At 47.2% G+C, this 11,438-nt stretch overlaps 1 pseudogene; it reads left to right on the forward strand.

Annotated features, from left to right (window-relative positions):
- The first annotated feature begins 789 nt into the window (after positions 1-789).
- LOC134951926 (5S ribosomal RNA) lies at positions 790-910 on the forward strand (annotated as a pseudogene).
- The last annotated feature ends 10,528 nt before the right edge of the window (positions 911-11,438 follow it).

The raw sequence follows: 11,438 nt of genomic DNA on the forward strand, positions 1-11,438 counted from the left end.
TATACAAGTAGGACCAAAACTTTATGAATGTACACCAGGTTTGGTATATACATGTGATTTGTGCACCAGTGCATTTTCATTGCACGGACCGGTATTTATAATATCTTACCCACATGGTACATAGACTATTATACTATACGAACAAGTGACAGTCAATTATCACCAGCAAGGGAATAAGTGCAACCCTTTTGGGGTCTATATTTCTATCTAAAAAGCGGATGTGGATACATCTGCTAATTCTGGACCCTATCCAACACACAAACGCCTTCTCTCTCTCTTTTTTTACACTGCAGAAATCCATATTTATCTCAGTATTAACTTATGACATATATATATCATATAGAACACACTCTGTGTCAACTTATTATTTTTCTATTACTTGAGAATAATTTCTGATTGGTCATGAGAGCTGAAGGTTTCATTGCTTATGTTTTTTTGATTTTCACAATTCATAGTGTAATCTCATACGTTTATTATTGTTTTTTGGAGACCAAATTTGGAGGTTTCCCTCTTTTGCACAGTTAAAATAATATTATGATCTAATGATTTATTTTCATACATGTGATAACTGTGCAGTATAGAGGTTTATTCCTACTTGTACTGCGACTACCTAAGCCGTGAAAACTTAGATGGGTATTTAATCTTTTGTTATACTTTATCATCTATGATAAAAAAAATTTGATTTCCACATCAAATCAGCTGTGTCGATACCTGTGGCTCACATAACAACGCAAATTGGCTCCTGTCTGTGCCCAATTTTGGACACAGTGTGACAAGGGTGAGCATAAGGTCTGCGGTCATACCCCGCTGGAGATGCCCAATCTCATCTGATCTTGGAAGCCAAGCAGTGGAGGGCCGGGTTAAGTACTTGGATAGGAGACTACCAAGGAACACCCTGGTACTGCAAATATTTGCCACCCATCTGTCACCAATATAGAGCATTGTCCTACATCTCGGTTATGACCTATGATTCAACTATCTGCTAGGATTAAAATTCCCATTTGGGATATATAGCAGTTTATAAATGATGGTCATATTTACAATAAATGAGCAACTTTTTATCACAGGTTGTCCTACAGTTGGAGTGTGATTATTAACAAAATTATAGATATACCCACTTCGGCCTGAATTAGGTATTTGTACCTTGCAATTTATATATTACTTTTTATATTTTCGCAATGTCACTATTTAACAAACATCGGCGCTCATTGAACTCCTCAATAATTAATTTTAATGAGAATTAATAAAATATTGTATTTTAGTTAGCTATTGTGACATTTAGTCGTACAACATTATCTGTATATGAGTGCTTCCCAACAAGAGTCTTCTTTTTTCTTTTTTTCATGTTTACACTACGAATAACTGACTCGGGGGAGCACCACTGATGGGTAGCTTTTTGATACATAAAAATAAGGAATATGTTACCTTAAGTATCTGCTCCCCAAAATAAGGATTTGAACCTTAAATTTAATTATCAGTTTATACAGATAACTATCATTATACACATACACCAATTATACCAGTGCGGTTTCCAACTTTTTGTTTCTCAACCACAAGGGAGGGTCAGGCACCTACAAGGGAGGGATAGGCGCTAAATGGGGGCCTGTCGGGATTTTGATAGACGGGATGTCGCTGTCTGACCGTGGACATCCTGTCCATCGGTAACTCATACTGAGCCCCTTGTGCGAGGGCTGTAATTGCCCCATTGAAGTGAATGGGAGCCGGCTAGCGACGCATAAGCAGCAACACTGCAGCAGGACTCATCTGTGAGACGGTTCTTGTCCTGTGACAGATGTGGTGTATAACAAAGCTGAGGGACATTTATACATTTATTAATCCATTGTTGGCAATTGTGGAGCAAAAATGTTAGAAACCTGCGTAAATTGATGCCCATTAAATTCCTGCTGCTGTATGGATACACAGGGTTTTTCTGTGAACATTTTTTACATTTTACAGGGAAGTGGCCCTAGACTGCACACCCTAATTGCTATTTATAGTAATGAGAGGTGCTACCTTGCTGAGACCTGTAGTGCCACACACAAAGAGAATGAGTGCGGGTGCACTATACATTTTTAAATGTTCTTCAGGGATGCTAATTCCAGCTAATTAGTACAATTTTGATGGTTAATTAAATATAAGATGCAACTGTTGTCCTTCCAGATCTTACTCTTAGGGGGTCGTTCCAAGTTGATCGCTCGCTAGCAACTTTTTGCAGCGCTGCGATCAGATAGTCGCCGCCTATAAGGGAGTGTATTTTCGTTTTTACAAGTGTGTGAACGCTTTTGCAGCCGACGGCACAAAAACTTTTTTTGCAGTTTCTGAGTAGGTCTGGACTTACTCAGCCGCTGCGATCACTTCAGTCTTTTTGGTCCCGGAATTGACGTCAGACACCCGCCCTGCAAACGCCTGGACACGCCTGCGTTTTTCCAAGCACTCCCAGAAAACGGTCAGTTGACACCCACAAACGCCCTCTTCCTGTCAATCACCTTGCGATCGGCTGTGTGAATGGATTCTTTGTTACCGTTCCTCTTTGTACTGGTATGACGCGCCTGCGCATTGCGGTGCATACGCATGCGCATTTTTGCCAAGATTTGTGGGGGTGGTGCGGGTGGGGGAGGGGCTGGTGCGGTGGTGGAGGAGGAGCGGGTGTCTGGGGCGGGGGTCCGGAGCCACCACGGGTGCGGGGTTGCCGCGGGTGGGTGTAGAGGTGCTGCGGGTGGGGGAGGGGGTCTGGGGCCACCGTAGGTGGTGGAGGGGGTGTGTGCGGGTGCCGTGGATGGGGCCCGGAGGTACTGCGAGTGGGGGAGGTGCACGTAATGCTTCTCCTGCTGCTCCTCCTGGAAGCAGATAAACTGCTGTCCTCCCTTTGGCAGTGACTCTCCCAGAGACTCGCACAGCAGCCAGTCACTATTGTTAGCGCCGGTGTCCCAACGCACCACATTACAGGGAAAAAAATGCACTCAATAAACTATAGCTCCCAGCAGCCCTTAGCGCCTGAATGCTTCGGCTCTAAGGGTTGCTGGGAGCAGTAGTTTATTTAGTGCATCTAATTCCCTGTAATGCGGCACCATGGGACACCGGCGCTAACAATAGTGACTGGGTGGCAGAACTGACTGACTCACTGAATCAATGTAAAAGGTGAGAGTGCTGTGTAGTGTCAGTGTCAGCGTCCAGACATTACCCTCCGCGATATCACCCACTCTATCCGTTACATTAGCCATCTCGGGGCTTCCAGGCCGGCAGCCCAGGTGCTGTATTGCGGAGTCAGGGCCTCTGGGGATCTGTGCGCGGCTGTGGCGGGGAGGCACTTCTGTGACATCATGCGCAGAGGAGGCTCCGGGGCTCAGAGAGTATGCGGCGCAGGGAAGCCTATGAAAGGCTTCTGCTGCGCAGCTTTCATACACATCTATGCCGGTGGCCGCAGCAGCTTTTGTTACACGTGCGCCGCGGCTAGGGAGTGGGGATTGTTGATGCCGGAGGGGGCAGGCGGACTGGCAGCAGGACATAGGGGGTCATTCTGACCTGATCGTAGCTGTGCTAAATTTAGCACAGCTACGATCACTTAAACTGACATGTGGGGGGACGCCCAGCACAGGGCAAGTCTGCCCCGCATGTCAGGCCGCCACACACACACACAAGTACAAAAGCAACACACAGCGGCGATGCTTTTGTACTTGAAGAGTACTTCTCAGCCAGCGCAGCTCCTGTGGCTGGCCGGGAGTTACTCGTCGCTGTGCAGGTCGCAGCGTCTGCGTGTGATGTCACACAGCCACCGCGGGCCGCCCACCTCACGGTCTGGCCACGCCTGCGTTGGCCAGACCGCGGCCACAAAACGCGAGCAAACGCCGCCGTGCCGCCCCCTCCAGCCCAGCGACCACCTCTGCTTGTCAATCAGGCAGAGGTGATCGCTGACACATGTGCAGTTATGACCGGATCGCTGCGCTGCGATGAGCTGCAGCGAGCGATCAGGTCGGAATGACCCCCACAGGGCGCTGCAGTAAAAGGATTGTTTTGTCCCTATCTACAGCGCAGAGACTTGCTGCAGATACAGTGACATACCCTCAGCTGCACCTTTTTGGCAGGTACAGTCCCTTTTTTTTATGGTCTCTACTATTAACTATTTTGGGGTGTGGGGCTGTAGCTGCAGCTCCATCAGCCCCATTGTTAATCCTGCTCTGGGAACACACAGCAGCCAAAGGGCAGAGCCTCCCATTGGATGTAACCTGTGTGGGAGGGTGTTTCTCGCCCAATCAGCTGTGGACTGCGTGTGATAGACCTGCTGCTAACCAGTGGTGCAAGTGTGTGGGTACGGGTGGGTACGGCGTACCCGTAAGAATTTAGCCATGGGTACGCCGTACCCACACCGACGGGCCGCCGTTCCTCTTCCCTCCCTCCCTCTGCTGCTCCCAGCCGTCCCCACCGCACCGCCGCTGATGTGAGGGAAGGAGAGCGCAGCCTGCGCCTCTTCTTCCCCTCAGTCTCCGGCGGGTGTCTCAGTTTAATTCAGCGCCGATCCGTGAGCCAATCAGAGCTCGCACCCGCGAGCTCTGATTGGCTCACGGATCGGCGCTGAATTAAACTGAGACACCCGCCGGAGACTGAGGGGAAGGAGATGGTGCAGGCTGCGCTCTCCTTCCCTCACACAGACAGGATGGCGATGGCAGCGGCAGCGGTGAGCAGCGGAGGGGGGGCATGTATACCTGACCCTGGGGGATATCTGGCACTGGGGGGGCATGTTATACCTGGCACTGGGGGATATCTGGCACTGGGGGGGCATGTATACCTGGCACTGGGGGATATCTGGCACTGGGGGGGCATGTATACCTGGCACTGGGAGCATATCTGGCACTGGGGGGGACTTGTGTACCTGGCACTGGGGGATATCTGACACTGAGGGCATATCTGGCAATGGGGGCATACTTGTGTATCTGGCACTGGGGGCATTTCTGTATCTGGCACTGTGGGCATATTTGGTACTGGTGGCATACTTGTGTATCTGGCACTGGGGGCATATCTGGCACTGTGGGGGCATTTCTGTATCTGGCACTGGGGGGCAATGTATATTTTACACAGTGGGGGCATTTGTGTATCTGGCACTCTGGGGGCATTTGTGTATCTGGCACAGTGAGGCAATGTATATCTGGCACTCTGGGGGCATTTGTGTATCTGGCACTGTGGGGCAATGTGTATCTGGCACTGTGAGGCAATGTATATCTGGCACTCTGGGGACATTTGTGTATCTGGCACTCTGGGGGCATTTCTGTATCTGGCACTGGGGGCATATCTGGCACTGTGGGCATATCTGGTACTGGTGGCATACTTGTGTATCTGGCACTGGGAGCATATCTGGCACTGTGGGGGCATTTCTGTATCTGGCACTGGGGGCAATGTATATTTTACACAGTGGGGGCATTTGTGTATCTGGCACTCTGGGGGCATTTGTGTATCTGGCACTGTGAGGCAATGTATATCTGGCACTCTGGGGACATTTGTGTATCTGGCACTCTGGGGGCATTTGTGTATCTGGCACTCTGGGGACATTTGTGTATCTGGCACTCTGGGGGCATTTGTGTATCTGGCACAGTGAGGCAATGTGTATCTGGCACAGTGAGGCAATGTGTATCTGGCACTCTGGGGACATTTGTGTATCTGGCACTCTGGGGGCATTTATGTATCTGGCACAGTGAGGCAATGTGTATCTGGCACTGTGGGGCAATGTATATCTGGCACTGTGGGGCAATGTGTATCTGGCACTATTGGGGTCATACGTGTATCTGCCCCTCCCCCCATATGTGTATCACGCCCCCATTTTCATTGGCCACACCCATTTTTTGTGCGCGCCTTCGGCGCGCGCACACAGTACCCGGCAGACATTTTTTCTACTTGCACCACTGCTGCTAACCCAATGAGAGCTCCTAGCCATGCCCAGCGTTAGCCACACAGTCACAGAGTGACAGATCTGGGCAATTATATAGGAGATAAAATGGAAATTACTCTTTCCAATTGTACAAATATGTTACACAGTCCAGGAGGGGGGGTTATGGTTCATTAGGTCGACCACACTTAGGTTGACAGTCATTATGTTGACCACTATTGGTCAACATGCATTAGGTAGACATGGGAAAAGGTCGACATGAGAGGTTTTTTTTACTTTTTATGGTGTTGTTTTCTTCATAAAGTGATGGGGAACCCCAATCAGTCCACCGTGTCCCCTCACATGGCACGCTTTGCTCGGCACAGGTTACTATTCCCAATCGTAGTCCACGTGGATCCTAAAGTATGAAAAAGTAAAAAAAAAGTAAAAAAAAATGAAAAACTCATGTCCACCTTGTTCATGTTGACCTAATGACCATGTCAACCTAATGCATGTCGACCAATAGTGGTCGACCTAATGATTGTCTACCTAAGTGTGGTCAACCTAATAACTGTATTCCCAGGAGGGGACGGTTGGTGTTTAGCATGTAGTCTACATTGGGTAGACAGGGTTACCATAGTGGGTCAGAAGGTCGACAGACAGAAAGTTGACATGTTCATAATGTGGACATCTGAACTGTTACTATGTGAAATGCCGACAATCTAAGGACGCTGGCGGTTAGGTTTAGGCTGCATGGGGCGGGGGGCACTAAGGAAAGGTTAAGGATAGGGATTAGGATTGAAGATAGTGGGGACAATACTCACCAGAAAGCTGCTGCTGAGACATAACTGCCAGAAATGATCCTCACTTGGCCACCGGGACCCGGAAGTAACCGCTGCAGTCGCTTGGACAAGGTAAGACACCGCTAGTCCACCAGGGAACGTTTGTAGATATTTCTCTATGTCGACATATCATCCATGTAGACATGATGCCAACATGATAATTGTTGACTAATCGCACTCACCCCGCAGTAGGGTGCCCACAAATGTAAACTACACTGAAATCTACTAACGGACCAAGCTGGTTCAATTTCTATTACGAGTCATAGGCTAGATCAGATGTTCTCAATGCACCCTCAATGTGGTCCTCAAGGCACCTCAACACCCCCTTGCCCTGGCGCATTTCTGTAGGTAGAGAAACGCGTCAGTCCACAGCGATGTTGGAAAATATGGATCACTACTGTTGATTACCGGTGAGAAGTACTATACTGTAGCTATCAATCTAGTGACATCATGTTTGCATTAAAAAGATATTCTGTGTGAAATGCTACTGTAGATCCTGAGATAGAGATTTCTAGGTTTCTCACTACAGGTGGTGATTAGACAGGCACTGGATTGTGTTATACGCCAACACAACAGTTTAACTAGAGTCTGACGCTATTCATAGTATGCTTTGTCGGCCCCCATTAATACAAAATCCTGTTATCAAATTGATAATGTGCGTGTGATTCTCCATCCACTGCAATTAAAACGTATTACAATATGTTTATTCTTAGAAAGGGAAATCAGAAATTACAGTCATCTATTTCTGGTGGGCAATGTTACATCATACGTGTACCATGTCAATAGTGGATTATAATCTGGCCTATAAAGCATCCTAGAAGTGGAGCCAATTTGGTCCCTTATTATATTTCAGAGCAGTATACATTTTTATAGCCAGTTAGGATATTATGCTTTAAATGCATCTATAAACCCCTTGGTTCTAGGAATACATCACTTGTTTATTTTATAGAAATAAATGGAATTATTATAGTCATATATATCTTGTGATATTTATTTATTTGTTTGCTTGTTTCTTTTTTTTTTTCTTTCTTTCTTTCTTTCTTTCTTTCTTTCTTTCTTTCTTTCTTTCTTTCTTTCTTTCTTTCTTTCTGTGTTTATATTGTTTTTTGTATATTTAGTGGTGGTATATTTTTATATATTTTATCACTGGCTGATGCAATCTTCTCATTTAAATATTTTTCTCTGTCGTTTTCTTTACCATCTTGCGGTTCTGTGATAGCCGCGCGTCTGTGCAAGATATTTTTATCCTTAATATATAATTATTGACTCTTTTTTTTCTCCGGTATACTGTAGGTATCCTTAGGGCTCATGGTTTTTCTTAGAGGTTAACCACATAGGTTAGAATTATAAACCTATTTATTAAAAATCCACTGTCCTGGATCGTTCATTGATGAATTGCAGATGAAAAAAAATATTAAACCATTATATTTATGTTTGACTTTGATATGGACATGAGAAGTCCAGCAGACAAATTATAGTCAACCATTTAGAGCTGCATCAAACTTTATTACTCTGGTTAAGTATGTACCATGGTAGCAAAATATAAAGAAAGCACGGTAAACTGTAATATAATGTTATCTCATGTTTTACCCTGGACTTCCTTTTACAGAAAACAATCTTGGCTATTTGCATTTATAAAGAGTCAACTATTACAGTTTTGGCTAATGCTCTTATCCTTGTACAATAAATCAATGTTTGTACATATATAGGCCATTAGCTTTACATTTAAAAGCTCCATTAAAAAGTCTAGAATGTCTAGCATCCTTCACAGTCACCTTTATTAGCCCAGGGGAAATTCTAAGAACAGGACTTAACAAAGGGGGTAATTCCAAGTTGATCGCAGCAGGAATTTTTTTTTAGCAGTTGGGCAAAACCATGTGCACTGCAGGGGAGGCAGACAGGGCCGGTGCAAGGTTTCTTGGCACCCTAGGCAAAACTTCTGCCTACTGCCCCTTTCCCCTATCTGCCCTCCAGGTGAAAGGCATGCTGCTGCTCTCCCCCACCCCCAGTCTGTTGCATGGCTGCTCTCTTCTCCCCATCTCCCCAGTATGTGTGGGTGCCTGCTGCTTTCACCCCCCCCCCCCACACACTCTGTTAAATGTCTGCTGTCCCATCTCCCCCACCATCTGCGTGTGTGCTGCTGCACGTTCCCCCCCAGACAGTGGGGGTAATTCCAAGTTGATCGCAGCAGGAAATTTTTTAGCAGTTGGGCAAAACCATGTGCACTGCAGGGGGGGCAGATATAACATGTGCAGAGAGAGATAGATTTGGGTGTGGTGAGTTCAAACTGAAATCTAAATTGCAGTGTAAAAATAAAGCAGCCAGTATTTACCCTGCACAGAAACAAAATAACCCACCCAAATCTAACTCTCTCTGCAAATGTTATATCTGCCCCCCCCCCTCCTGCAGTGCACGTGGTTTTGCCCAACTGCTAAAAAATTTCCTGCTGCGATCAACTTGGAATTACCCCCCGTGTGCGTGCCTGCTGCTAATCTCCGCCCCTCCCTCCCCAGACTGCTGCTCTTCCCCTCTTTCCTTATCAAATGCAGAGAGTGCACTGTGCAGCCACCTTACCTGCAGTCAGCGATGCAGAGTTGGGACTGAGTAATCTGCGAAAGAGTCTGGAATGAAGAGCAGCGCCACATGTTACCCCCAGCCAGGACTCCAGGAGCTGTCAAAATGACTGCCTGTGCCAGGTGGAGGCTGCAATATGGGAGCTTGCCAGTCGCGACTACTGTAAGATATGAGTGCCGGGGGAGGGGGGGGAATTGCGACGACTGTGAGGTAGGACCACGATACTTTTTTCAGGCAGCTGTAGCCGGCCGCCCCTTCAGGATTTGGCGCCCCTAGGCGGCTGCCTAAAGCTGCCTAATGGAAGCTCCGGCCCTGGAGGCAGATATAACATGTGCAGAGATAGATAGATTTGGGTGTGGTGAATTCAATCTGCAATCTAAATTGCAGTGTAAAAATAAAGCAGCCAGTATTTACCCTGCACAGAAACAAAATAACCCACCCAAATCTAACTCTCTCTGCACATGTTATATCTGCCCCCCCTGCAGTGCACATGGTTTTGCCCAAGTGCTAAAAAATTTCCTGCTGCGATCAACTTAGCATTACCCCCAAATTTCTACAGCGCAGGTTCTCTGTCTGAAATGTGCAATTCTTCCGTCTCCTTTCCATGACTTATATTGTGTCCATCCAGTGCAGATCAGGATGTCTCAGTGTCTCAGTGTCAGTTGTGAAGCCCAGTCCCTCCAGTGCTGTAAGGAGGCCAATGAAAATAGCTTGGCCACTAATGAAGCTCTGTATGCAGAATCACATACTGTACCATGATTTATCAGCTTCAGGGATAAAACTGAAGGCTGTGGTCATTAAGTATCTTTCTAGGTTTAGGATTCAACCAGATTGTCGCTCTTTACACCAATGCAATATGACAAGAGGCCGTTACGGACTTCAGTCAAAACACTTATTTACAGAAATGAGTGCAGAATGGATTATGTTTCATCTTTGAATAGTTCTGGAAGCCCGTGTGCTCAGCGATGGCCTAGATAAGACGTATGCCCAAACAACCTAGCCTTATATTCCAAAGAGAGTGGAAATTATATTTGAATTGCTGTTGTATTTTAGCAATACCTGTTTTTATCATTTACTACACATAGATTGGAGGAAGTGGACTAAGAGCCTAAATTGAAGGATAATGTATGTGCGGGATGCGGTTATGTGATGGGAGGTCAGAAGACCGCCGGACACTATACCGACGCCGGGATCCCGAACAGTGAACAGCCCGACGGTCGGCATGCCAACCAAGAGGGGCTATTTCAACTTGTGGGTATCCACAACACCCATAGAGTGGGAATAGAACCAGCAGCGAGTGCAATGAGCCACCGAGCCCACTGTGTGGCGAGCGCAGTGAGCCCGCAAGGGGCTTCGTTGCGCTCCCCCTCCGGCCATCTAAAAGCCAGGATCCTGCCATTGCTATGGTGATCGGCGGTCACACGAACCCAATCTGCAATAGAATAGTCCATGAAAAGATGGAGGGGAGTTCCAAGGCCATATAAAAGCACTAGACCTGATTGTAATACACATAGCACTGCATCCCCAACATGACCTGACCACTGGGCCTGATCATAGTACACAGAGCACTGCACCCCCAACACGACCTGACCACTAGACCTGATCATAGTACACAGAGCACTGCACCCTCAACATGACCTGACCACTGAACCTGACCATAGTACACAGAGCACTGCACCCCCAACACGACCTGACCACTAGACCTGATCATAGTACACAGAGCACTGCACCCCCAACATGACCTGACCACTGGACCTCATCATAGTACACAGAGCACTGCATCCCCAACATGACCTGACCACTGGACCTGATCATAGTACACAGAGCACTGCACCCTCAACATGACCTGACCACTGAACCTGATCATAGTACACAGAGCACTGCACCCTCAACATGACCTGACCACTGAACCTGACCATAGTACACAGAGCACTGCACCCCCAACACGACCTGACCACTAGACCTGATCATAGTACACAGAGCACTGCACCCCCAACATGACCTGACCACTGGACCTCATCATAGTACACAGAGCACTGCACCCTCAACATGACCTGACCACTGAACCTGATCATAGTACACAGAGCACTGCACCCCCAACACAATCTGACCACTGGACCTCATCATAGTACACAGAGCACTGCATCCCCAACATGACCTGACCACTG

This window comes from Pseudophryne corroboree, chromosome 8, assembly GCF_028390025.1.
Source record: "Pseudophryne corroboree isolate aPseCor3 chromosome 8, aPseCor3.hap2, whole genome shotgun sequence".
Lineage (NCBI taxonomy): Eukaryota > Metazoa > Chordata > Amphibia > Anura > Myobatrachidae > Pseudophryne > Pseudophryne corroboree.